The 25,855-nt window shown below is 39.0% G+C and overlaps 1 protein-coding gene across 1 annotated transcript in view; it reads left to right on the top strand.

Moving 5' to 3' along the window:
• The first annotated feature begins 13,991 nt into the window (after positions 1–13,991).
• fstl4 (follistatin-like 4) overlaps positions 13,992–25,855 on the top strand; it is a 269,449-nt gene continuing 257,585 nt past the window's right edge. The window contains exon 1 of the mRNA XM_041801878.1: positions 13,992–14,239. The gene's annotated coding sequence lies outside the window, so the exon portion shown is untranslated. The remainder of the gene's footprint in view (positions 14,240–25,855) is intronic.

The following is a 25,855-nucleotide window of genomic DNA, read 5'->3' as shown; positions in this document are numbered from 1 at the left end:
GTTAGCTCTATCTCAATGGTCATCTGGGGAACCTGGAGGCCTTGCTGCCATCAAATTGGAGCCGGGCAGGAGGAAGAAACAAAGACCATTATACAAGGAGTGTGAGTATGTGTGTGGGCATGGGTAAGAAACGAGGTCTGTGCAAGAGCCTGAGTATGTGTCTATGTATACAGGAGCTGGTTGTGCGTTACAAGAGGGAGAAAAAAGGACAGAGTGACAGAGAGAGAGGCTGCATAACAAATGAGAAGCACTGGTTGGTCCATGAGAAGCTTTGTGGCTGGAGGCTACTAAAAGAAGCCAGTCTCTCTCTCTCTCTCTCTCTCTCTCTCTCTCCTTCTCTTTCAGTATCTCATTCTGTGGTGGCAGCTCGTTTTCTTTGAACAACAGTACTGCCGCTGATACAGCACAGGCGGCTCTGCTGACAGCTCTATTCAATAAAGTACAGGATGAAGCTACTCTTGTTTATGTCTGAGTGAGAGAGCATCTGTATGTGCCAGTGTGTGAGCAGAGTTGTTTGTGTGTGCACGTGTGGTTGGTGTTTGTACTTCAGAGTGCACATAGTGTGTATGGTATGGCAACTTGTTATAGTTTGTGTTGCATCAGAAACATTCATTCCATAAAACTAAACATTAGGCTCTTTTTATTTGTGGTTTTAAAAGACTAAAAGCAGTGTAGTGTCCTCCATCCTCTGTGAGTTATTGTTTGAGGCCAGGCCATTATTTCCATGCTGAAGCATTTTTGCTATGAGTGCCTGTTGCAGTCCACTGTTCTTTCCAAAAACAGCGGCCTGCTCACTGGCTCATCTTGGCAAAATATGGCATGGTTGATGTATTTCATAACATTTTTCTCTGGCCTATTGCTTCCATGTAGCATTGAAGTCAAGTGATGTAGTGTGAGTGAAGGTCGGCTCAAACTACACAAACTTTTTGTCTTTTGCAATGGCACCATATCAGACTTTGCAATAAAAATCTAGTCCAGTCTTGGCCGCACTCTCATTGTCTGCTGTCGTCACTACTGTCTCTGAGACTGTGTGTGAGATTACAGGGGAGGCAGGTCAATCATAGCTACAACAGAAGTCCTCTGTGGGATGCTATTGGTCTTTTCCTCTGAGAAGAAAAACAAAACAAGAAAGGAACAAGTATGGACGATGAATTTAGAGGAGGACAATGTGAAAAACTATCCTTTAAATAGAACTTGAGGTATGAATGTGATGGCATGCAATGAAAATCAACCGGGTTAGTCTGGCTAATGCATTCAGCTTCGAAGCACATACACATAAATCCCTGGGGAAATAAAAAACAAGGATACTTGTATAGTGCCACTCTGGTAAATGATGATACAAAGATGGGTAGTAAATGTTAATCTATTGGTAGGTCTCAGGATAAATGTCACTGATGTCAGGTCAGGGTGTGAAACTAGAAGGACAAAGCAGGAAAAGTTCTGCTGTGCTCGTTTTATCCAATGGTGTCACAATGCAAGAGCATTTGTCTTTCAGACGCTCATATTTGGGCCTGACATTTAACGATGAGCTGAGACGATGCAGTTGGCCAAAATGTGGCCCTTTTTCTTCAGCATTCTCCTTTGTGTTTGAATGTAAAAATCCTCAATATGGTTCTGTTAATTTTTTTCAGGTTGCAGATTTGATTTTACACACAGCAAATTCAACGTGCATGTTTGTTGCTGTACAGATGTAATGGCACATACACACATGTAGCTGCCATGTGGATAGGATTTCTGCCGTTGTCCGTCCTGCTGCTGTGTTAATTCTTTTGCATCTCTTTTGCCTCTACACTGCATGCAGGTCTGCCCACAGAATTGGCTGGGCCCCTAAAAATACTCAGAAAGTGGGCCCTCCCCAGGTGTGATATATTGATGATATCAGTGCATGTGTGTTTGATCAGTAGCATTGGTGCTAGCATCCTGGCTAACAGTTACTTCATTTTTGAGATGGAAAGTGTGTCAAGCTGTGACTGAGTTTGGAAGTTCAATTTACTCAATCATGCAACTTTTGGACCCCTTTCCCCTGTTTTCGTCCATTTTTGCCACCTTTTTGCCACTTTAAACCCATTTTTGCAGCTGTTTGTACATTTTTGCTTCTGTAACCTGTTATTGCCACATTAAACCATTTTTTCCCCACTTTTTAACAGCTTTTAAACATTTTCCCATTTCCATTTTTGCCTCTTTTTGCCTTGCTTAACCCATTTTTGCAGCTTTTTTCCCATTTTTTGTCTTTTAACCCATTTTTGCCACTTTTTGCCTATTTTTAACCCGTTTGCCACTTTTTAACCACTTTTCCCCTTTTATTCCAGCCTATTTTTCCCCTTTTTCCTCTTAGCACACTCACCACTATCCTATTTTTTTCTCTTTTTACCCAGTTTTTTCCATCTTCGCCTGTTTTTGCCACTTTTTTACTTCTTTTCTCCACTTTGTCCTGCCCATTTTTTGTCTTTCCTAGCCCATTTTTGCTGCTGTTATCCCATTTTATATTCTTTTAACCCATTTTTGACACTCATTAACTACTTTTCAGCTTTTTTTCCAGATAATATTTGCCATTTGTAACCCATTTTTTAGCAATTCATGAATTAATTTCATCTCAAAAGATATCTCAGTTCCTTCTGCTTTATTATGGTATCCTGATATTTTGCATGTAATGCTTCGTTGAAATCTGACATTACTTTCCAAATGGTTTAGTTCAATTTGCCCATCCATGTTGCTAATATTAACATAATTCTGTCTAAAGAAAAAGGCTTTATTGTACTACAGTAAAGATAACTAACATTCCTGCTTGATTGGCCACTGATTGACATAGATGAGGAAATGCATTCCTGATATTTTCAGACGAAGGCAAGTTTGATAAGCCTGTATTTGTCTGTAGACATTTACATTATACCTGTAGACATTACTTGGAGACTGGCAGTCACCCGATGCTACCCAGAAGACCAATCACAGGGTTTGTAGGCTGCATAATTTTAGTGTGTAGTTCCATTGTGGAGGAGATGCCATGGTCATGTATGTATGCCTCTGTGTAGGTTTAGGGTTACTATGGACTCACAATGCAATGCCATCGATTGGTTGCAGAAGTATAAATTAGGCTTAAATCCTCATATTCTGAAGCCTTAGGCCATAAACCAAGCCCAAGGACTGAGGACACTGGCCAGCAAATCCACTCCTCCCTCACCATGCACGGAGAGTTGTAAATGAGGACATGTTTCTATTTGCAATGATTAACATTCAAATTATTGAGAAGATTTAGAAAGAAGATGGCCATACTTTTCCCTGCAGTCACCTCAAAGAAAATATCCCTGTTTGAGTTCAGATAAGGTCAAGCTTATGAGCTCTTCCTCGGTAAATGATGCAGGCTGTATGAGTGTGAATCACATCAATACCTGCAATTGTGAGCTGCAAGAAGAGGACATAAAAAAGAGTTATGGCTACATCTCCCAGTGTCTCTGTCTCTGAAGAAGCAGCTACATAAGAGAGACCTTTTAGTGCTGACACATGCCTGAGTGCCTTTAAGGTTGTGGGTAGAAGATGTAATGTTTCTGAGGTATGACTGCTGGTATAATCTCTTGAGCAAACGATGGCAGAGATAATGGGGACTGCTGTTCCTGCTAAAATCTCCACACGCTGGTCTGACACTCAGGTTTGTCTGCTTTGGGTGTAGCTATGAGGGTGAGAAGCACGTGATGTTCTTAAAATGCCATGCACGGGCTGTCGTCTGTATCAGCCCCTTGGGAGTCGATTCATATTTGCACTATTTAGCCGTGATTGATTTGCTACTCAGGGTACACCTGCAGCAGTCAGAGATGGTCTCTGCTTCACCCAGAAAGCTGTTGGTTTTATAGATCAGATATGTATTTGTCAATAACATGGATTTGAACATTTTCTCTGCAGAGGCATAATATAAGTGAAGGAATGTTTGTGTTTCTGCAAGGCCTGTATGAAAGTGGGGTTTGGTGTAAATATTTTTCATGACTTATCACGTCCTATAAATGCTGCATTCAGTACAAAGTGGAGCAATATATGTTGCACTAATGATCTGAAAGCACAACATTTTGTACAGTGTTGGGCAGAATAAAATTACATTCATCATTATCCTCTAGCCTCCAAACAAGCTTCAATTTTCCATCATCAAAGTTGGAGCACAGTGGGACATTTAGTCCAAAATTTTGAGGATACGACTCCAGTAGATAGACAACATGTAGATGTACACTATAAACTCAAATAAGTTGAGCTTACTCAAAAAATATGGATACTCGTTACCTCAAAAAATAACAAGTAAACAAAATTTGATTTTTGTGAGTTTAAATAACTTTATTTTTTTATGTGCTGCAACTACACTAACTTAATATTTTTGAGTAATAAATGCTGATGCTTACTTTATTGTCATAAGTGTGGTGTACTAGTTTTACATTTTAAGTGTTCAATTATAGTTTAAACTAAATTATTATAAGTGTTCAATACTCCTTTAAAATTAATTATTTTATATGTTTAAAACCAAAATTTAAATGTTAATGTGACATTTTAAGTTACCATTCTTCCTCAGGTAGACTAACTTAAGCAACTATGCAACAATGACTGTTAGAGACCCACTGAATCAGCAGCTGATGTCTCATCAAGTTCAATGTGCCATCCACTCAATATTTACCTCCCCCCTTTTAGGCAGAACTTTTAAAACTCAGTCAGTTACTTCACTCATGGTGCAAACATGCCTCATGCCTAAAGGCATTCTGGGAAAACTCTGCAGATTAAGAGATGATTGTCAAATGATTTGAGAACAATAACAAAAAATAGAGTGATTCAGTACTGTTCACTTAAAACTGCAAATGCATTCTATTAGTGGTGGGCGGTAAACTGGTATTAATACCGTCATTGGTAAAATTTCTGCCTCAGATTGGATTTTTGCAACACAGTCATCACCCGTTTAAATGCCTACGTTGTGCTGTGATACACGCATGAGGCGTATCAACTTCCACAACTGGCAGAGGGAATGATTTGTGATAGACAGCTCAGTCTGAGTCCAGTCATTAGCATGCTTTGCTCTAGTATTACGTGTAGTCAGAAAACTAACCAAACATCACCGGCTCTTGCAACTATTCATCTTACAACAGCTTAAGCAACCATTCAGAGATGTGTTTTTAACTTAATACTTTCTTTTCTAAGACTAAGATGAGTCAAAGATCTAGGCTTTGATGTTAAATGAGGTCAGAGAAGCTTCTGTGTGTTCTATATACTCAGAAAAAATAAAGCTAAAATCATTGTTTTGGATTTCAAGTTTAATAAAACTATTTTTTCAACAACCCCTAACTGTTCAGTCTCACAGTGAAAGACTGAAAGGTGCATTTGGTTGAGAAAGTGTACGTCCAGAGAATACACAGATTGGACTTCTCTGAGTCAGCCACTTCACTCATGGTGCAAAAGTGTCTAATATGCAAAGGCTTTCTGGGAAAACTTCAGATTAAGCCTCTCATAGCCTCTCAAAGCAAAGCAGCAGGCCTCACGTATACGTTCACATGCCGCGTGCACACTCTTGACTCACTGTTTCAGGTCCACTTAAAAACTGCTAAAGGAAACCATAAATGCTCTGATGCTATAACATTTTTTATAACATAAGGCTAATTTAAAACTTGCTTGGATTTAAGTTTGCATGACCTTCAATTTCAGACAGCTGGTATGGCTGTTTGAACTTTTTGAATAAAGCAATACTCTAAATAATTTCAGTTGGCCATAACATATTTCTATATCAGAAAATGCAATTTTCAGTGACAAGAAAATAATGGAAAGCGAAACCTGACTGTTGCACTTTATCTGAGCTCATAGTTCTACGCTAAAGGAACAACTTACAATTTTAAGTTGAAATAGTCTGCAAAAGTATCTACCACCACTGAAGTACAAGATTGGATTAGATTCACACAAATATAAAATTACTTCAACAAACGCTCAAATATACTTTTCAGAGTGCATTGAAAAGTACAAATGTTGTTTAAGGTGTCACAGAGCAATTTCAGCATGACTATAAACCAAGTACTTTGTGTGTTTAACAATCAGGAGAATCTCACTAAGATAGAAAATCTCTTTTCAAAAGTGTTTAGCCAAGATTGACCTCTTAATTTAGTAATCAAAGCTCATCTTTAAGCACAGAACAATCTGACTAAACTTACATTAATCTTTGTTACAGTAGCTAGTTTTCCTGTGTGGAGGCTGAATGTGTTTGAGATCCTGAAACTTCAATGTATTTTTTGCTTTATTTTTACAAAATATGAATATTTTAAAACCAAGACTTGGTGGAATACTGCAGCATGTAATGTTTTACTACATCAAAGTAACAAAAGTTATGGATGGCTTTTGCTTCCTGAGATTTTTATTGGATTACAACTTCAGCGGCCTACTCCACCACCTGTGACTGTGGCAGTTTCAGTCTGCCCCATCTACTCTTGGCTGACAACAAGGACGCCTCATAACCAGGACTTATCCATCTCCCTACTACTGCACTTACCGCTGATATATTTTGGGTGGTGCACTTAACAGCAAGCTACTGTGGATCCTCCCAGGCCTTCAGCCTGCTGTGATAGCAGGCCTGTAAACTGTGTGGCTGTCTTCATTGTTTCCAGCAAAAAGAACAACAGGTAGTCTGCCTAATTTTGTGCATCTGAAGGTTTTCCTATGTTCCAATATGTTGTTTGGAGCAGAGCTAAATCCTCATACAGTAATGTACAGTGTGGAGTTCCACAGGGATTTTACGGCGTGTAAGACACATCTTGTCAAGAAAAATCTCATGGATCTGTATTATAGTATGGTTTATCCTTCCATTTCTTATGTTAATATAGTATGGGCCAATATATACAAAACTAATCTTCATTCCATTTTTCTATTGCAAAAAAAAATTGTTAGAATAGTCACCTACTCAGAGTGGAATGCTCATACTGCTCAATTATTTCAAAGCCTACTAATATTAAATATATTTGATATAAATATTATGCAAATAGGTGCTATTGTTTTTCAGTACCTTAATAATTTACTTCCTGAAACTTTCAATGGCTTTTTTGTGACTAGGTCTGATATCCACCAGTATGATACCAGATCTATTGATCTTGATCTTCTCCATACTCCATTCTATAGAACCAGCCTTGGACAGTTTTTAACCAGGTTCAGAGGCCCAGTAATTTGGAACAGATTTTCTGCCTCACTCTGCAGTCACACTTCTATTTTTGCCTTCAAAAGAGATCTTAAACAAACGCTTTTAACTGCATATAGCAATTTTTAAGTGCATTGTACTACGGCACAAAAAATGTTTTCCTGTAAACTGTATTATGTTCCTGCTTTTAACTTTGAGAATATGAATTTGTTGATATTTTTTTCCCTGACAGGATCTAGCAGATGTTTGTGTTTAATATTGTATGGGACCCTCTTATAAGCCTTTAGGGGTTTCTTTTGTCCCACCTGTGCATTAAATATGTTTCATGTATTCTTTTGTACTATTGTAATCTTCTCTCTTTTGCATAAATAAATAAATGAAAAAAAAAATGAAAGCTATATTCTACAAATACCTTGCCAGATACTGACTTTAAACCATAGCTGTTTAATACTAGCAGTCAGGAGTTCTGTTGCTTTAGTATGTTTAGTGTCATGGCAAGACTGCACTGACGTTACCTTTGGAACCCTGCGGGCCTGATCAGACAGTACAGGTTATTTCACTGGTGTTTAATGAATTAATGTCTATAACTGCAGGGTGATTATTTTTGTATATTACTGCCATTTCCAGGAAAACAATTGCAAGGATTAAACATTAAAGCCCTCAGAGAAAGCAGCAAAGAAAAGAGCTGATTGCCCCCAAGCAAGGACACTCCTCCTGGGAAAGTCAAAATGCTCATGAAAGCATTTAAGGACAGAAAAAATGTTGGCATTTTAAGGAAGATTACAGACATTTCCTGAGAGGAAATACAAAGCAGCATTTGGGTTTATGGTAAATCTGGATAAAATATCATTGTATGTATGTCTTTACCAATAACTCAGAAGTTCATTGAGAGATATTATATATAAATTCTTGCACATCTCAACATACTCAAAATCTAATCTGATGAAACACAGAGTTATAGCTATGAGAGTAAAGATGAATCAAATGTGGATGTCATACTTTAGTCTTGTATAAGTTCACAAAGAACTGTCAATTCCTGTTTTTTATTCCCCACCTGTCACCCTTTTGCGAGGCCGCTCAGGCTGCAAGCTTATAAGTTTGAAAGATGCTACATAGATAAAGTTCAGCTGTGTTGAAAGAACCCCAACTCCAGACATTTTTAAGACTAAAAACCTCATCCTGCAGTGTCCACTTGGGGCTGACTGCAAAGATCTCCATTAGGCCCAAATTGAAATGCCCATTTTGACAGCAAAAGTGAACATGAGTGCAGCCTGGTACAAAAATTTTCTTTCTTTTTAATTTATTTATATTTTTCTTGTTCATAACACATTCATGTTGACAATCTAGACCAAGAGTTATGCATGAATGACTATAATGAGGGCTGAGTTGTGTGTTGTACCTGTTTGCTTGGAGACTTCAGGTCTGCCTTCACTTAAACTTTTAACCTTGTAGATGTAGAGGTAGCATTTCCAACATAGCATCAACCAACACTGATCTTTAAAACTCCTCTTCATAAACCAATGTGTGATGTTACTGAGAGTACATCCATACTCAATACAGCTTATAACAAAGTTTAGCATCTAAAATTAGTATCTAAAATTTGTATTCATATCATATTCTCCCCTTCTGCTCAGGAGTGGTGCCATTGAATAACAGCCAAGGAAATGTTTCTCCAGGACATTTTGATGTGAGTGAAGTTGTTTTTTGACCTTTGTGGAGGAAGGTTATCAGTTCATCATTTTAACATCACAGAAATTTGTGTCCAGGACTTTGGTTAATGGAAGGGTTAATGCCTGCAGGTGACCTTGACCGTTAACCTTAGACTCAAAATGAAGTGAGAAGAACTTTTAAAAACTTTGGAAAAATTCACTTCAGGCATTCCAGAGAATATCTTTCAAAGAAAATTGAACAGACTGCAGAGCCATTAGCTCTAAAAAGTGAGGGGTAATGGCTCCAAACATTTGTAAATGCTTAGTTTGTCTCATATTTTTAATGATTTGTTTAGAAGAAGCTGTAAATTTAATTGTTATGAAAGGCTAGGCTGGTTATGTGTTTGCTTTGCAAAGTCCTTTATATTGCAAAGTTATGTCAATTTGATCCATTTTCATGTGTGCATTTTCAAAGTGCTAAAATGACTCAGCACTGTATGGAACACACAGAATGAGAATCGCTCTTATTTTGTATGACTCTTGGCAGCAAAGAAACATGAGCTTTTTTATTTGTTTGGACCTATGAAAAAAAAATTAAGAGAAAAGGGTTTTAATTAACAACGCTCTGATTTACATCTTTTTGAAGCTCTGCACAGGGGTGTAGTGGTGAATGCAGAAGTGTGTATATTCCCAATTTATATACTACTGATTGCGTATATTCTTCATTTACAAGTGTACTGAGGTTTCAATGCTAGACTTTGGTTATTATTAAGATTTGAATAATTATCATTATAAAAAGTGATATAAATATATACAATAATTAATCAAGATGAATCATTAACAGGGCACTAACCTGAAGACAGAGAAAAACAACTAAAGAGGAGCAAAAATCTATCTCAGAGTTAAGATTTAAATGATATTATCATTGTTTAATAAATATTGGTGTTTAAATAAATTAAAGGTGCGAGAATGAGCACCATTAATGTCCATGATGTTCTTTCCCCAGTTCCAGCAAGTTCATGTTTTTTGGTGTCAAGATTCTGCTTTACAAGAGCTGGGCTTGTATCATCCTTCTAGCAGCGGGAGAAGAGTTGTGTGTCTTCTTCTTAAAAATCTGCAAAACCCATTTACAAGAAGGTTAATAAAAATGTGATAATTGTCTGCTAACATAGCTATGTAGCTAATGTAGCTACATAGCTAATATAGCTCAGGCTAAGCTCACAAAGCAGCTACATAAGCTACGTGTCACCATTTTCTATAGCTAAGTAAACATTAGCTACCTTTACCAAAGCTCACATAGCTGAAGGTAACTAATCTATAGATAGCAGAGCTATTCAGCTAAAGCTAAGCTCACAAAACAGCAATGTACTGTAAGCTACGTAGATATGTGACCTACATAGCTATGTTAGCTTTCGTTCAATTCGCTAAAGCTCACATTGCTGAAGGTAACTAATCTATAGATAGCAGAGCAATGTAGCTAAAGCTAAGCTCACAAAACAGCAATATACTGTAAACTACATAGATGTGTTACCTATGTAGCTATGTTAGCTTTCATGCAATTTCGTGCACATTGCTAAAGGTAACTTAGCTACATTTGCTTAAGTGGTAACACCAATTGCATAGCTAGCATATTTATGTTACCTTCAGATAAAGCTATCAAAGCTTAAGTGAGCTACCATTCGTGTAACTACTTCTAAAACAGGTCTCTACATAATTTGACCCTCTGACCTTATTCTCTATTTTATTTATGGGTTGTTGCTTAGTCTGTAATGTTTGCGATTTGGTTATTATATGAATGTAACTGCCAGGCTTACTTTCTGAAGAAAGTTTGTTTTATATCCATGCTGTTAAATATCCAATCAAATGACTTCAGTGGCAAAAAATTTCTGGTAGTATTGACAAGGTTTTCAATACTTTGTGATACCAAATATTTAGTCATTCAAAAATTAGAACCCATCAAAGTTACCAGAATTTAAAAATGACCGTAGCAAAGTGCTTAAAGCTCAAAATTTGGTTCATGTTGTTTCATTTATAAAACAGATAAATGTTTCCTTATCAGTGCATCACAAATAAAAAAAAACAGGTGTGATTAATGTTCTAGTTTTGGCTGAAATAATGTGTCATTTTGGTCTACATGGAATATGATGGCTACCTGGTGAAAGCTGAGTTGTGATTGTTAAAGAGTGCACCGCTGGGTCCTGCACAGCAGTGTCTAACTTGATGACACTGCGTATTTTTCAGGAGTCTATTGTTTAAGGAAGGATGATTCAGTGGTGGTCTTATCTCTTTTTTTAAAAATGCAGCATAAAAGTAGTCTTTAGGCACATAAATGGATTTGGGTATCAGAAGTGCGCTGATTTGCCACTGTTGTTCAGCAGGTTTTGACTATAAGCAGAATATGGTGCTTGTGGACGGCAGAAGAAGAGGAACATTAAGTGCCAAAATGCCATAACCGAACCCATCAGTGGTCAGCCGATGTAGATTTAACTCCAATTAAAATCAAGCATCTATGAATAAATGCACTTAGTAATCTGCTTTTGCAACAACCTATACTGTATTTACATTTTTTACTTCAAAGAATAAACAGAGGTTTCAAAAATGTACTCTATTTAGTAACAGTGAGTTGAGCAAACCAGAGCAAATGCCCTTGCAGTTATGTATACAAAATGATATGTTGCCATGCAATGCCATGCCATAAGATACAGAACGACATGATATGATACGATATAATATGATTATCATACAATACAATGAACAATATCAAACAATGCCATATGATACCATAGGACACAATAAGAAACTATACGATGTGATATAATATGATACAATGCCCTGGAATGCAATGCAATGCCATGATATAAGATATTACACAATATATCATGTAAAACAATATGATGCAATGCCATGCCATTCAGTACCAGGCCATGTGATGCCATAAGATGCCATGCCATGCAATACGATACAATAAGATGCCATACCATGTAATGGGAAATGATACTAGACAAAACAATGTGATGCAGCCCATACTATACGATATGATTAGAGAATATGATAGGATGCCACGCCACGCAATGTGACACGATGCGATACAATGAGTTGTGATACCATGCCATATGATACAATGCCATGCCATGCGATTCGATATATGCCATGTCATGAGATGCCATGCAATATAGTATGATTCCATATGATGCCATGCCATGCAATGTGATGCCAAGTGATGCCATGCAATACGATAGAACACAATATGATGTTATGCAATTCCATATGATGTGATATGACTATAGAATATGCTTTGATTCCATGCCATTCGATTTGATACCATGCAATACAATGCCAGGCTATAGGATACCTTAAGATACGATGCCATGCCATGCCATGCCATAGGATGCAATGTCATGGCATGCAATACAAAACTATACAATACTATATGATATGATGGGATGCCCTGCAGGCATTTTACTGCTTTAATGGTATTGGATGCTATACAATTCATGTGTAAACATATTGGCGCATACCAATGTACATACTAATGACAAACATATTACACTCTTTCGCCAATCAGAAACTGACTTAATGTATAACAGCATCTTAGCAGTCATCTAGCAATATCTTAGCACCTTTCAAAACAGGGAAAAAATACTTCTTCAGAAAATGTTGCCTACAGAGTTGTGCGCACTAAATTACCAAGACTTAAAATGCTGAGAAATGTTACAATTAAGAACCAAATATTTAATCCTAATTTCTCTCTTTTTTATGTTTGGCACAGAATTTGCGGCTTTCACGTGAGTCTTTGGACACTCAGGATCTTTTAATTCATTTTAAAGAACTTAGCTCCACCTCCACTCAGCTTATCATCACACCACCAAGCTTTAAACTGACTCCCCTGGTTTCAGATGTTTTATTTATCACACACAGAGATGAAAGTATTTTTTTTTTTAAATTGGGTCATATCAAAGATGCATGACACTTAAATATGCTCAGATGTACAAGGCAGATTGCTCTGCATTGTGCAACAAGATCTTTATCCATCAGACATCACCTGTTACTGCTGCTGCTGCACACACTTTATCTTCTACACTAAAATGAATTAAATGTGTTATTTTTTCCTTCTCTTTTTCTTTAGCTTGAGGCCTCCTCTGTAGGAATCAAATATTGCAACTTCATGACTAAAGTTCCTTTCTTGACTTTTCTTCTCTTCCCCTCTATTACCCCTCCCGTTTCCCTTCTGCTTCTTATTTGTTCCAGTCCTCTTTTTTTCCCTCTCCATTGTCTTGATAAATGTTACATCGAGTATAAATGTTTTAGTGCGGCATGCAATTTTGATGTGGACGCCACCATTCTCGTGTCTTTTTTGGAGTTACAGTATGTAGGCCTAATTATGCCATGCGCAGTTGAACCTCTTTCCCCTTTAATATCATGCTAAGAAGGAAAGAGAGGATTATATGGAGAGAGTAAGAGAGAATATGTTGGGTGCCCACTGCCTTGCTGATTGTTGAGTGATGCACACAAGGGAAGTGGGAAACATTCTGTCAAAAACAAAATCAAATATGCATATGCTAACTTTGACAACAGTTGACTGTTTGACGGTCTCGCTGGGTGAATCCAGCAACATCCTCAACATCTGTCTGCATGTTCACGTGTACGAGTCTCAGCCATAATATCACATCTTGTTTTAAGGTAAAACACATGCTGATTTGTGATCACTGACGGGCACAGTTGCATTAGATTTTTTGGCACTATTTTATCAGCTGTTCGCTCTTCTACGAAAACAAAACTGATTGTTGTCAAAGAAAAGATAAATTTTCTTTATTGTTTGATTTGTAGGCTCTAGATACAACATTTTTACATGACCTGCAAGAACAACTTTGTATAAACAACCATCAAAATGTCGTGCGTAAAACTGATCCAAAATCAAAGTGATTCCTGAAATGAGACTCTACATAAAACAAAATGTAAACAGTGTCAGCATGCTCCGATTTTTGACACTGCATCATTGTCATGTTCACAAACTTACACAAAACAGACATGCACGGCTGCACACGCGAACACAGGTGTCGCTTTTCCAGTGAGATGAATCTGCAGATGCAGCCTCCCCGCATTCAGCGCGCAGCGGCTGACGTCAGGAGCGGAGCGGAGCGAGAGGAGTTGAAATAGGGCAGAGCAGGAGCTGAGCGCGGAGAGGAAACCAGCTGAACCAGCCGGAGGATGGCAAACCACCACCACCGCTGCCGCTGCTGCTGCTACTGCTCCTGAGAGTTTGGACTCGCTACCACCTTTAAACACTGATACACCAGCCGAGCAATTAATCTGAAGCCTTAAAGCCCTGCTGAGTGGAGGGGGAGAGGAGTGGAACTAAAGGAGCGCAGTTTGGACGCGTCGCTGCGAGGAGATCTGTGGCATACTTGCTCGAATTTCCTTTTCTTTACTGTCCTCTTGCCTCGGGATATCACAGGTAAGGTGGGAGCTGTGTTTACTGATGCGCAATGAGGGCTTAAATGCTGCTCAGAGGCTTGTTTTAGTGTTATTTTTGGACAAGTTTTGGTGCATGACGCTGCTCTATCCGTGACTGTTCCCAGTGAGTGAATGGACAGTGTGAAGAGGGTGGCAGTGGCGTGCTTTAATTTTGAATAAGTTTGTGAGTAGCTGAGGAGAAATGCATCAATAATACAGGGAGATTGCTCCAGAATATACAGCCTGGAAGATAAGTGTGAGCTGCAGCATGTAGCGCATGCAAGGCGATGCCAATGACAATCTGTGACAGTGTTTAACCACATGCCTACTATGTCTGTGCCTATTGTCTGGGTGTGATTAATCACTGAATATGATGGGATGCCAGCTTTGGCAACCTCACAGACAACTGCATGGACAAAAACACAACAACAAGGCAGTGTTTGATTCACGGTTCAAGTAGGAAAGCTCAGCCAGGTTTGCTCTTGCAGCAGAGAGGGACTAAAATAATAACACAGTGAGACACGCACATCCCTCTCCGGGCTCTCCAGCACGCATTCCCGGTCCCAACACCTCCCACCTCTCCTCCTTCACCGACAGACAATTTATTTGTCTGGATACTGGGGAGAGCTTTCCCTCACCTGCATGCAAAGAAAAGTCTCAAAGATTTGACTGAGGAGACATTCCTAAACAAGGCGAGAATTTCTTGTCTGATTATGTCTAATGAGCTGCTTCAGCGCGCTCTCATGGGAGAATCCTCTCAGTGTCAGCAGAGGAGCTGGCACAGCGGCAGTAAAGCCTCCGTGACGGCCAGCGGAGTGGGAAATGAGGATTGGTCTGCGCGCACGCTGCCGTGATGTAGCGTTTATACATAGATTGCACTGGAGCTCTCCATGGTGCTGAAAGCCCTCCAGCCTCCCTCCTTATCCTTCTCCTCCCCTCCACTCCACTCTCTCACTCACTCAGTCTTTGTTTTGTTGGATGTCCTCCCTACCTGGAACCAGATACGGACTTAACATCCAGCAGCAGAATTATAGTCATTCATCACTCTGCTATCTGTGAGAAATGTGGTTGTAAATCTTCAACCCTTCAGCTTTATGCTGGGCCCAACAGCTCGCCCAACTCTCAACTCAGGCACATGCATACAGCACATGCAAGCACATGCAGAGAGCTGGATCAATATCTTTTGCCCTCACTCCTGAATGAGAATACACAAGGCAACAGTTCTCAGCGGGGTCTCTTTGAAGTGCTGGATCCTGTCTGAACTCTTAATTTACAGTAACACACTGTAAAACCCTAAGAAATTAGCCTTGTCATTCTTTGCAGGGAGTGTAAGTTAACATTAAAAAACACGATTTATGGATATTTTCTTGGATTCACTGTGGTTTCTTCTGCAGTCATATTATTGCTACAGAAGCGACACCTTTAAAAATAAGTGTGAACCATCAGCGATCACCTTTGAATGTTTGTGGGAACATTTTAAGCATCTGTAAAGTGTTTATGGTCATTTTGAACTTGGTGACCTCATGTGAGGCAGCCATAACTTTTATAATCCTGTCCTGTGGACACATAGGTGTAGTTGTCTGACAAATACTGTCACTCTGCTTTCTTTCAATGGTAAACATTCATGTCCAGGAGTGGACTGCAAATTGCCAGCGATCTGGCTGTGTTTAAAACAGATTAGAGTAGGAGCAAGTCATCTAATTTGTATTCATTTTTGCTTTTTTTGGCTCAAAGAGGCAGAAGTATTACTTTCATTATGTTTTATTATCTGCTGAAGTGTCTCACATTAGTTTTAAATACCAGTTATTAAAGATAACAGTGTTATAGTTTGTCTTTGTCAATGTAAATATCACCAAGGGGTCATGGAAGTCACTTTTCAGCTCTTTCTAAATGACTCCCACAGATTTTCCGGGTGCCCCATCACATCAGAGCAATTCTGCAGAGCACCCCAGGGTCACAGTCAGCAGGTTGAGAAATAATGATGCGGCCCAGACTAGTGACTCAGCCGGGCTTTTTGCAGTTTGCAATCTGGTGTGTAACTTATTAGCTGTCTCGAACACAGCCATTATAGTGCAGTGTCCAGCAGATTACGGCTGCTTGTTGGGCTTCAGAGACAGACTAATAGTAGGATGAGTCACACACTTACAGATTGACACCAAAGACACGACGTAGGCACATCAGCCTCTACACACATAAGCGTAACATTCTACTCATTAGAGTTGAGAAAGACTGCTGGAGTGCTCTCGCCCTGCTTAGCACTTAAACCCTGCCAGGACCAGATTTAAGCAGAGTATATGCGCATGAATGCATGTGTGCAGTTTGTCATGCATGTTAGTTGAATAATGCAAAAAATTTCAAGGATAGCAAAAAAATCCTCCATGTGTAACCAGGCTGAGAAAAGACTCTCCACACGCTTCTGCAGGTCTTGCATGATCTGCTGTTCTTAGAGAAGCAATCTATTTAGCCGTGTCTCCAGACGAGGATTTACACATATCAACATAAGCATGTAATTGACTTTCTGAGTGACACTGGTGAAACACAAGCTGTAGTCAGCTTTCCCTCTCCAATGAACAGTGTCAATACTGCTGTTGTTTTCATGTGTTAAGCTGATTGTATTCTGACTCTCTTGAATAATTAGTTTAATTGACTTTTAGTGTTTGAGCTTGACCATGCATAGATACAGTTTGTACTTCAGGTTTCTAAAATTGGTTTTATCAGTCAGTAATATGACGATTGTGGTACTTTATCGATCCAAATGGAGGAATCCCTTCTCAGAGGTCAGCCTCAGGGACAGAACAGCAGACAGGAGTTTAGTGTCTTGCTCCAGGACATTTCAGCTGAGCGAGTACTCGCTGACAGGAGAGGCTGAAAACAGGTCGTTTTGGTAAAAGCGCGGTCTCTCTACCCACTTGCACACTTGACTTCTCTGCAGCTCACAGATGCTAAACGCTGAAAAAAGAGAGGAGCCTCAGTGCTGGAGATAGACGTAGAAAAACATTCTCTGCCTGCCTTTCCTGCTTCAATTCTCAAGGAAGAAAAACATGAATCATAACAGTTTTTGATACAGCATGCGACTTTCTTGCAGCACTATGCTGCAGTATTGGTACACTGGTTCATGAACTACCCTCTCATGTATCTTCCAGCAATAAAAGTATGTTCATTAAGGTTTGTTTGAGGATTTTGCTGTTCTTTTTGTACAAGTATTTCATATAGTAGTGACTTGGAAGCCTGGATCTTTCATAGAAAAGGAAGAATCCGTAACAGAAAAAAGCAGGTTTCTTTAATTTTCTAGAAAATATGAATTTACATCCAGAGAACATCAGTTATCATGTCTGTACTTAAAATGTAAGGTTGCAGGTGGCAAATTCAAATGAAAATTGAAAAAAGTTTCAAGTAAATTTTCACATATTTTGCATGCAAAGTCATGATGGTTCACAAAAAAGGCCTCCATCTGTATATTTATTACAAAAAACTACAATAGCAGATGATCCAGAGTGTATAATTCATTATAACTGTGGTAAAAATGCATGGTTTCAGGAGGTGAATTCACATGCAAATGGTGTTAACTGTCTCCTGTACCAGTTACAGGTACATTTTCTTGTATAATGCATTAAAAGTCAACATGGTAAACAAAGAGGGCCTGTATCTCTGCATACTTAAAGCATACAACAATGGAACAACATCTAGAGTCCATCACTCATTATAATGAGGTAAAAATGCATGGTTTCAGGAGGCAAATTCACATGCAAATACAAAAAAATGTCTCTTGTGCCAGTTACAGGTATATTTTCTTGTGTTTTGCATTCAAAGTTAAAGGTATACAAAAGGACCTTTTTCTGCGCATGCTTAAAATACGCAACAATGGAACAACGATAAGAGCATTTCACTTACTATAACTGTGGTAGTGTGTGTCACTTTTAGGCCTCTAATGCTATATGCATACATCTTCATCTTCACAATGCGCTTCCATACGGCGTTGATTGCTGATTAGGTAGATTAACAGCCAGTCCGTGCGTAATCTCTGATCTTTTATATCACTTACTCTTTGCTCGGCTTCATTGTTTATTAAGACCTTTCAGAGATCCCTCAATTTTATCCAGTCTTTCAGTCAAGTCCTTTCTCATTTCCTTCATCTCAGCCAAAACTTCTTCAGTCAGGTTATCTCTAGCACCTGTTGTCTCACACACTGCAACAGAGAGGCTGTCCAAGTTGGCTGTAGTTTTATTCCAGCTTTCGTTTCTGTTGCGTCCTCTTTGGGCAACATGTTTGCTCTACCAAAACCCCTTCATACAAATCATTAAATGCGAGTTTAACAGTCAGAGAGGACGGCAGCTGCCATCTTGGAGGTGACCGTAAAGTCTGTTTTGAAATGGATGAAAGGAGTTTTAGGTATCCTGCTCCTGCAGCCTGGAATCTTCTGCAGGAATGTTATGTCTGGGGGAGCTGGTAAATTGATTTAAATGTAGTTTACAATTGTTGGAAGAAGAGGCATCAGATTGTAGATGTTTTGACTGATGACCTTCTGCTCTGTGACTCCGGAGTTGGTTGACCTGTAGTGTTTTCAAAGTGTTTAAATGTACTGCTAACTTTCTTGGCCAGGACTCTCTTTTAAATGAGATCCTTACTCTCAATGAGGTTGTCCTGGCAAATTTAGCATTAGTTCATGCAGGACACAGTAGTCATATGCCCAACTGTGATTAGCTGACGGCCAGCTGATCCCAATTATCAATTCCCAGTTCTCTTGGCCAATCACAGCTCTTTCTCTCAACTCAGGGGTGCATTTAAATACAATGTACTTCTCACTAATCCCTGCTTGCTGCTGGCGAAGCTTAATCTCCTCCACCCCAGCCTCCTCTTTTATAGCATAAAGCTTGTTGCAGCCTCATATTCAGAGTCATGCTACTATGGATTAATTGCTTTTGAACTAAATTGCTATCTGCTCCCTAAGTCCATTTTTGAACTAGTTGAATTAGTTATATTGTACTCAATACACATTGTCACAAATGCATCTATCCTTATGGGGGTTTCTTGCCATGTGTTGAAAGTCAGAGCATGTTGCCTGACTACTGCACTAAAATGGTTTAATATATGACAAGTGTTTCTGACTGAAATGAATAAAAATGTGGCGTTTCAGCTGACATTTCCCATCCCATAGGTATGTATCAGGTTTTATTCTTACAGTGGCCTTATTTCAGCTTAAACTAATTTAGACATTTAATATTTGGGATATTTGTAAAATGTTCTGGTGGAACTAAAAAGAAAAATAATTGGTATAAATAGTGAAATATGTGTGGTTTTAGTCAGTTTTGCAAGAGTAAATTAGTTTAATAAAACTAAACCAACATAAATTAATTCTAATTTTTCCGTTGGGCCTCAATACTTCTAAATATCACTTAGTTATTTAATATTTGTGATTATTATGAGTTTCCAGTTGGAGTTAAACAAACAAAACTGGTGGTACAACTATTACTCACACAGTATTCTATAACTAGTCATATCTTATCTCTATAAGAAATCAGAATCTTAAGGCAACCCCACCATGTCTTGTAAAATAAATATTTTATATTCAAACAACTGTTTAATGTGCATGTAAATACTCATTAGGCTCTGTATGTATTTATTTTCCATTATTATCATCTTAATATGTATACACTTTATGGATCGTTTTAACCATAAACAGACAAAGAACCATATACGGTCACTTTATTGACCTTGATTTTCACCATAATAGTGAAAACAAATGTATAGATCTGAAAAAAAAGTTTTATAAAGTATTGGGATGTCCACCAATAACATTCGAGGGCTTCAATTTTGAATTTCCAAGTATTTCAATGGGTGCCCTATAAAGGGTTTGAGTTTATTGTTAACAAAATGGGATTGTATATGTACATTTTATAGAAATTAAGAACGAAACAACACTCAAATTGATTAGCATACCTGTAGTAAAAATGAAGGGTCTTAGATGTTAAATTTTTGTTCAAATAGAGTAGACTTGAACTGCCTTTTTTCTATAAATTTAGGGTAAATAATGCAGGCACTGAACAATGAGATTATAAAGACCCCTGGATGACAATTCCATGTAACGCTTAAGAAGACTAAATTAAATGTTTCATATCAATTACAATGCCCTGCTCATGGACAATTTAAATCTTTGGCACCACATCACCTGAACCCCATGCAGAGCTCGTCTAATCAGGAGCAGGATTTATTTTCACACAACAAAGCCGTCCCCTTAGGTGAACCCGTTGCTTCCTCACCCCCCCTTCTTTTTTATTTCGTTTTACGCTTGGTGACTATGATTTGTTTGGCTTTGCAAACAGTTTTCTGAAGAATTTAATGAGTGGTGCTTTAAAAAAGATGCCTTACAGACGGTGAGTCACACTCTTACAGGCTGCACTCCTGTTCTGATGATGGGGCTGATGAGATTAGTTTGAAATTGAACTGATGAAAGTCTTTCTCATGGGTTTTAGAGAGGGCACACTGACACTCAAACACACAATCATATCTGGGGATTTTAACATGATTAACATCAGGTCTTTGACAATGAGAAGCACTTAATATGAATGACACTGAAATAGAAGAGAAGCGCTATCTCGCACCATTGGAATCAAAATCCTTTTCATTCCAGAGACACATTACCGGGCCTGTCGGCTCACCTGATAACTCCTCTGTTCTCCCTGCTGAATGCCGGGGCCACAAAATGTTGGCATCACGCTTCACTTGAAATTCCGCTCACTAATGTTGAACTTCTAAAAATGACCTTTACGACTGCATCCCGTATGAACACAGCAGCTGAGCGCAGAGCATCAGTCGCTCAGCTCAGAGCAAACAGAGCTCTCTTCCTGCCCTGCCTGAACGGAGGAAACTGACGAAAGAGTCAGCAGAGAGGGAGAAATGCGTAGAGGGGTTACTGAAAGGTCACCTGGTGTATCTGTTTTCTGCGGTGAATTTAGTCAGCCATCTGCCTGTCCCTTTTATGCAGTCACTCCTCTCTCTGGTGCCTGAGCTCACAGTTTTTCATGTTGTTGTGTCACTTTGGGAAGAGCGAGTTGACTCAAGGTTGTTCTGAAAAGTATCTTCACACATCATAGTTTAATGCATCCACTTCACAGAAAACATTCAATATTTCAAGTGGAAAGAATGATTTTAAGCCTCACTCATTAATGGTTATAGCTTTCTCCAAATTATCACTTTGTTGTAAGGCAAAAAGAGAAGATATCTGAGAGTAGAGACTCTACAGGAATAAATCACAAGCTCTAGAATGTAAGAGAATGGCTCTTATGTGCCATAAAAAGCCTTTGGATTAAAACAGTTTTACCACTCTGCAGGTCAGGAATTAACTCAAATGCTCTTGTTTTAATTGAGAATTTAAACTCATTTATAGCAAAGATTTATATGACTACAAGGTGCTTTTTGCACCTGCATCCATAATCACTGTCCAAAAATGTAATAAACCACAAACATAATACAAATCTATAACTTTTACTGTTATAATCCTGTGTGTGTTTGTGTATGTAGAAGGAAGAAGATGGCTGATGCACGTGTGGTTTCATATGTGACTTTAAAGATGGTGGACATACAACAAAGAAAGCTCCCTGGCGTGACTAAGGAGTCTACAATCTTAGTATTTTCACTACACTTAACAGGAATCCAGTGGGCAGAATTTAATTGTGTCACTAGGTGAAGGCACTGTACTGGATAAATGTGCACACAGCAAAGCAAATCAACGATTCATAAGCAGACAACGAGACAACAAATGCAGCTATCAATGAATGAAAAACATGAAACACTTCCTACAGCTTGTTCTGCCCAGATCAAAGCTCCTTACTTGTGATCACAGTGTGATTAAAGTCTGATGTCCAACAGATCCAGAAATGAGCAGAAATCAGTCCATTAATGTTCCTTCTATGGTTCCAGCAAGTTAAAAGTCATGTGGCATCAAGATTCAGCTATCATATCGTCCTTCTGAGACGGGAGAAGAGTTTTGTGTCCTTCTTTTGATACTGGTGGGCCCTTGTCTAGATGGCATTGAAAGAGGAAAAGAAACTCTTGTACTTCTGACTGCACTGATACTTAAGCTAAACTGGGAGCACTAGGCACACTGTGGAAGGCAGCTGATCTGCTGCAGGCAGTGAGGAAATGGTGCATTTCATTTAATCTCGGAACTTGGAAAGTCTGAGTTCAGATTAATAAATGGACCCTGGACTTGTTATTCCGTATTAGAAAGTCAGAGCAACCCCCAGTTATGAGCTTGAAGCAAACGGAAAGCATTCAAGTTGGGGTGTGATGCCATTCCCAACCCTGACTTCCACATTAGTTGGAATGCAGCAAAAGGTCACAGGACTTTTGATCACCTTGACCCCTGCGCAGTCTTCTCAGGTCTGCTCCTATCAGAGATTATAATGTGTTTTCTCTATAGGTGTTGCAAAGGATCCTGAGATGATGAGTCCATTTGTCTTTATAGCCCTTTGTTCAGGATTGGTCTCCAAAACTACAACAGCTCAGGTTAAAAAAAAAAAAAACTACCAAGTAGGCTGAATCTTTTTTTTCATGAAATCCACACTACATGGCTGACTCTCAACAACTTGTAGTGAAAGAATGTAGTTCCAGCCTTAAAACTCTTTGAGATAAGAACTATTTAGGCTTCGGAGTTTCTCTCTTTCCTAACCAGATCTCTATTGTGTAGTTTGCTAACACTCAACCGCAGTTCTATAATTAGCACACTCACATCTGAGCCAAGCAGACCACCCTGTTGTGGCACTGCAGATCCTACTGATATCCTTTTCACCATAGAATACAGCCTGCAGGGGATTTCTGGATTTAACAATTTCAATGGCTGTTTGTGTGTCTGACAAGCAGAATGTGGGCTTTAATACCTAAAGGGCTTCTGATCTGGTCATGGAAACTTGACGGAGAAGTAAAATATAAGTGCTGAGCAAGAAAGGTTTAGAGGAAGAGGAGGAAAGAGGATAGGAAGAAGAGTCCTTATATATGTTTTAGTCTTCCTCTCTCCAGTCTTGAGATGAGGTCTTATTACTCCCGAAACAGACAGCCTGAAGCTCTGTCTCCTCTATAGACGAGGAAAGAAGAAAAGAGGGAATGTCAGACCATAATTAATTCTGAGGTAACACAGGCTGTGAAGTATCTCTGGTCTCAGTCAAGCACCACAAACCTAAATTGTGTTCTTTCTAAGATCTCTATTCGTTATTTTAGGAGGCTGACTCATTGTTTTTATGTGAAGGTTACCTTTTTACTCAAATCTGAAAGGGCATGTGTTTTTCTCTGCACCAAATCATTAACTTTTCTATCACAGCTGCCATATGTTTTCTGCCTCATATTTTAATTGCTTTAACGGGGTCCTTGTTGTCGCTCACATTGTGTGCTCTGCCTTTTGCTCTTTGTTGGTCTTTGTGTGTATTTTTATGGCTTGTGCCTTCTGATAGAGTTTAATTCTGTCTATTTTCCTCCATAAATTGCTCATCTAAGTGTTTTCCTTTTTTATTTGGGGACTATATTCTGCCCTTTTTGTTCAGTTAAGACCAGTTACTCAAGACAGAAAAACTTTGCATCACAGCTAACATTTATGCAAATCACTTTTAGGCTAGATGCATGGAACCCTGTAAAGCTTTCAGCAGGAGCTATGCTAAAGCAGTGTGCTGCAAGTCTGACAGCCAGTACTCCAAATGTTTAGAGAAGAACGTTGCATTTTTTTGTTTTCCCAAAAGTCAAAAAACCAAGAGGAGAGATGTTGGATATGATTAGAACAGAGGTGAAGACTGAAACAACAGTCACAGCAGTTTAGTGGAGCTAACAATGGGCTAACGTTAAACACATACAATAGACGCTAACTCAACATTAGCTTAACATTTACTACTATATAGACTTACCATGCTGTATGTATGCTTGTTGTAGTACAGGAAGTGGGATGATGTTTTTTTGAGGGCTTTTAATGCTGTAAATATGTTTCAAAAAGACTACCATACTAGGAGCCAGCAGGAGCTAGCAACATTTTTGGTAGCTGTTTTATGAGCTTTGTTGTTGCTGTGAGGTGAAAAGTGGACATGAGATGGATATGGTTTAAATCTGTGGTCCAGTCTCAAGAGAAGAGCCTAAACAAAGTTAACCAAACTGATAAAGGATAAAAAATAGGCAATTATTCACCTTATAGTCCTCACTGCTGCACTCATCATTAATTTCTTTCTTAATTACTTCCAACCTGTCTGAGTGCAACCTCTTTAGCAGTGAGCTGTGAGGGCTGATAAGGCCCGTCAGCCTCTAACTGGTGGGCTGTCACCTCCCTGTCTCCTTTGGAAAAGCCAGTACTTAGTAGCCTTTTACATTAGAGTGAATGACCGTTCATAACCTTATCTCTCTGGGTTACTGTGCTGTATAAATTCTCTTAAGGAAACACCAACCTGGAGCATCCTGGGATTCATCACATTTCTTGTCATGATATAAATAAATAAAAGAAGAAGAAATCTAAAAGGATGTGTATCCAGTTCACCTGGAGTGTCTGAAAGATAACTTGGTTAAAAGCGTGTGATCCTGATGCATGGCTGACAGACAGATTGACACTACTGGTTTCTTTCAGTATCTCTACCCAACCACACAGGAACAAGAATGAAATATAGACACTGCAGCATCCAAGCATTGTGAAAACATTTTGGGTAAAGGCGATTTCCCTTAGTGGCTCTATTTCATGCTACATAGACATCTGTCTGCAGAAAGGGATGTTTGAACTCTGAGTGCAGGCTGATAGGCCAGCAGACGTGGGATGATAGCAGGGAGATTTTACAGAAGAGGAGAATCAGTTTAGGGCAGCGCTCAGGAAAACAGAATGTGGAGCGGTTTGCTGTAAAATGGGACATGTACCATTTGGGGGTAAAACTGACACCAATTTATAGAAATGATTGACAGCCGCAGATCTTTGGCTTCTGGTTTTCAAGGGTAGTAGGCAAGGCAAGCTGAGAAAACGCTTTCAAAACAATGCTTGTCTTATTTATTGATGAATCTGTGAAAAGAATGCAGCTTTCTTATCAAGGTTACATTCATAAGCAGCTTCTTTGACCAGGACTCCTTTTTAAAAAGGCAGCATCTGGTAAAGGTATGAAAATAAGTGCTGCATGGTAGAATGAATTTTCACATTTTAATCCATCATACACTAAAGATTTCACTTCAAGGTGGTGAACTACAAACCTTACAGTCTCAGCATGTGGTGTTCTGTGTTCACAGATGTTTTATTATTTCCTTTGTAATCTTTTTAAAGACTCAGCACCTCGCAGAGAGGAAGCGTGCTGAGTAGGGACTGATTGTTGTGCTGGAACTGCACGTGTCATTTGTAACTGTGACAGCAGAGCTACCTGGAGCTCAGAGAAGCTGGGACAGAGAGGAGAGAGGAGAAGAAGGGTTTGTCTCAGAGCCTAGCTGAAGGCCTTTCTCTCCTACTTTTCCTAACAGAAGCTGCAGGGCTGCACACATTCTTCAGTTACATGAAAGTTTACTTGTACTTGTACTCTTGCCTTCTTTTTTTAAACTAATGTAGTCTGCTTTTAGTTGTGTAAGATAGGTAAAATGTTGCGCTTCATAGTAGTAGTAGTTTAAAACAGGTCTTAAATGT

Source organism: Cheilinus undulatus, linkage group 12 (assembly GCF_018320785.1).
Source record: "Cheilinus undulatus linkage group 12, ASM1832078v1, whole genome shotgun sequence".
NCBI classification, from domain to species: Eukaryota; Metazoa; Chordata; class Actinopteri; order Labriformes; family Labridae; genus Cheilinus; species Cheilinus undulatus.
Note: the sequence above shows the minus strand (reverse complement) of the source record. Positions and strands in the feature narration are given on the sequence as shown.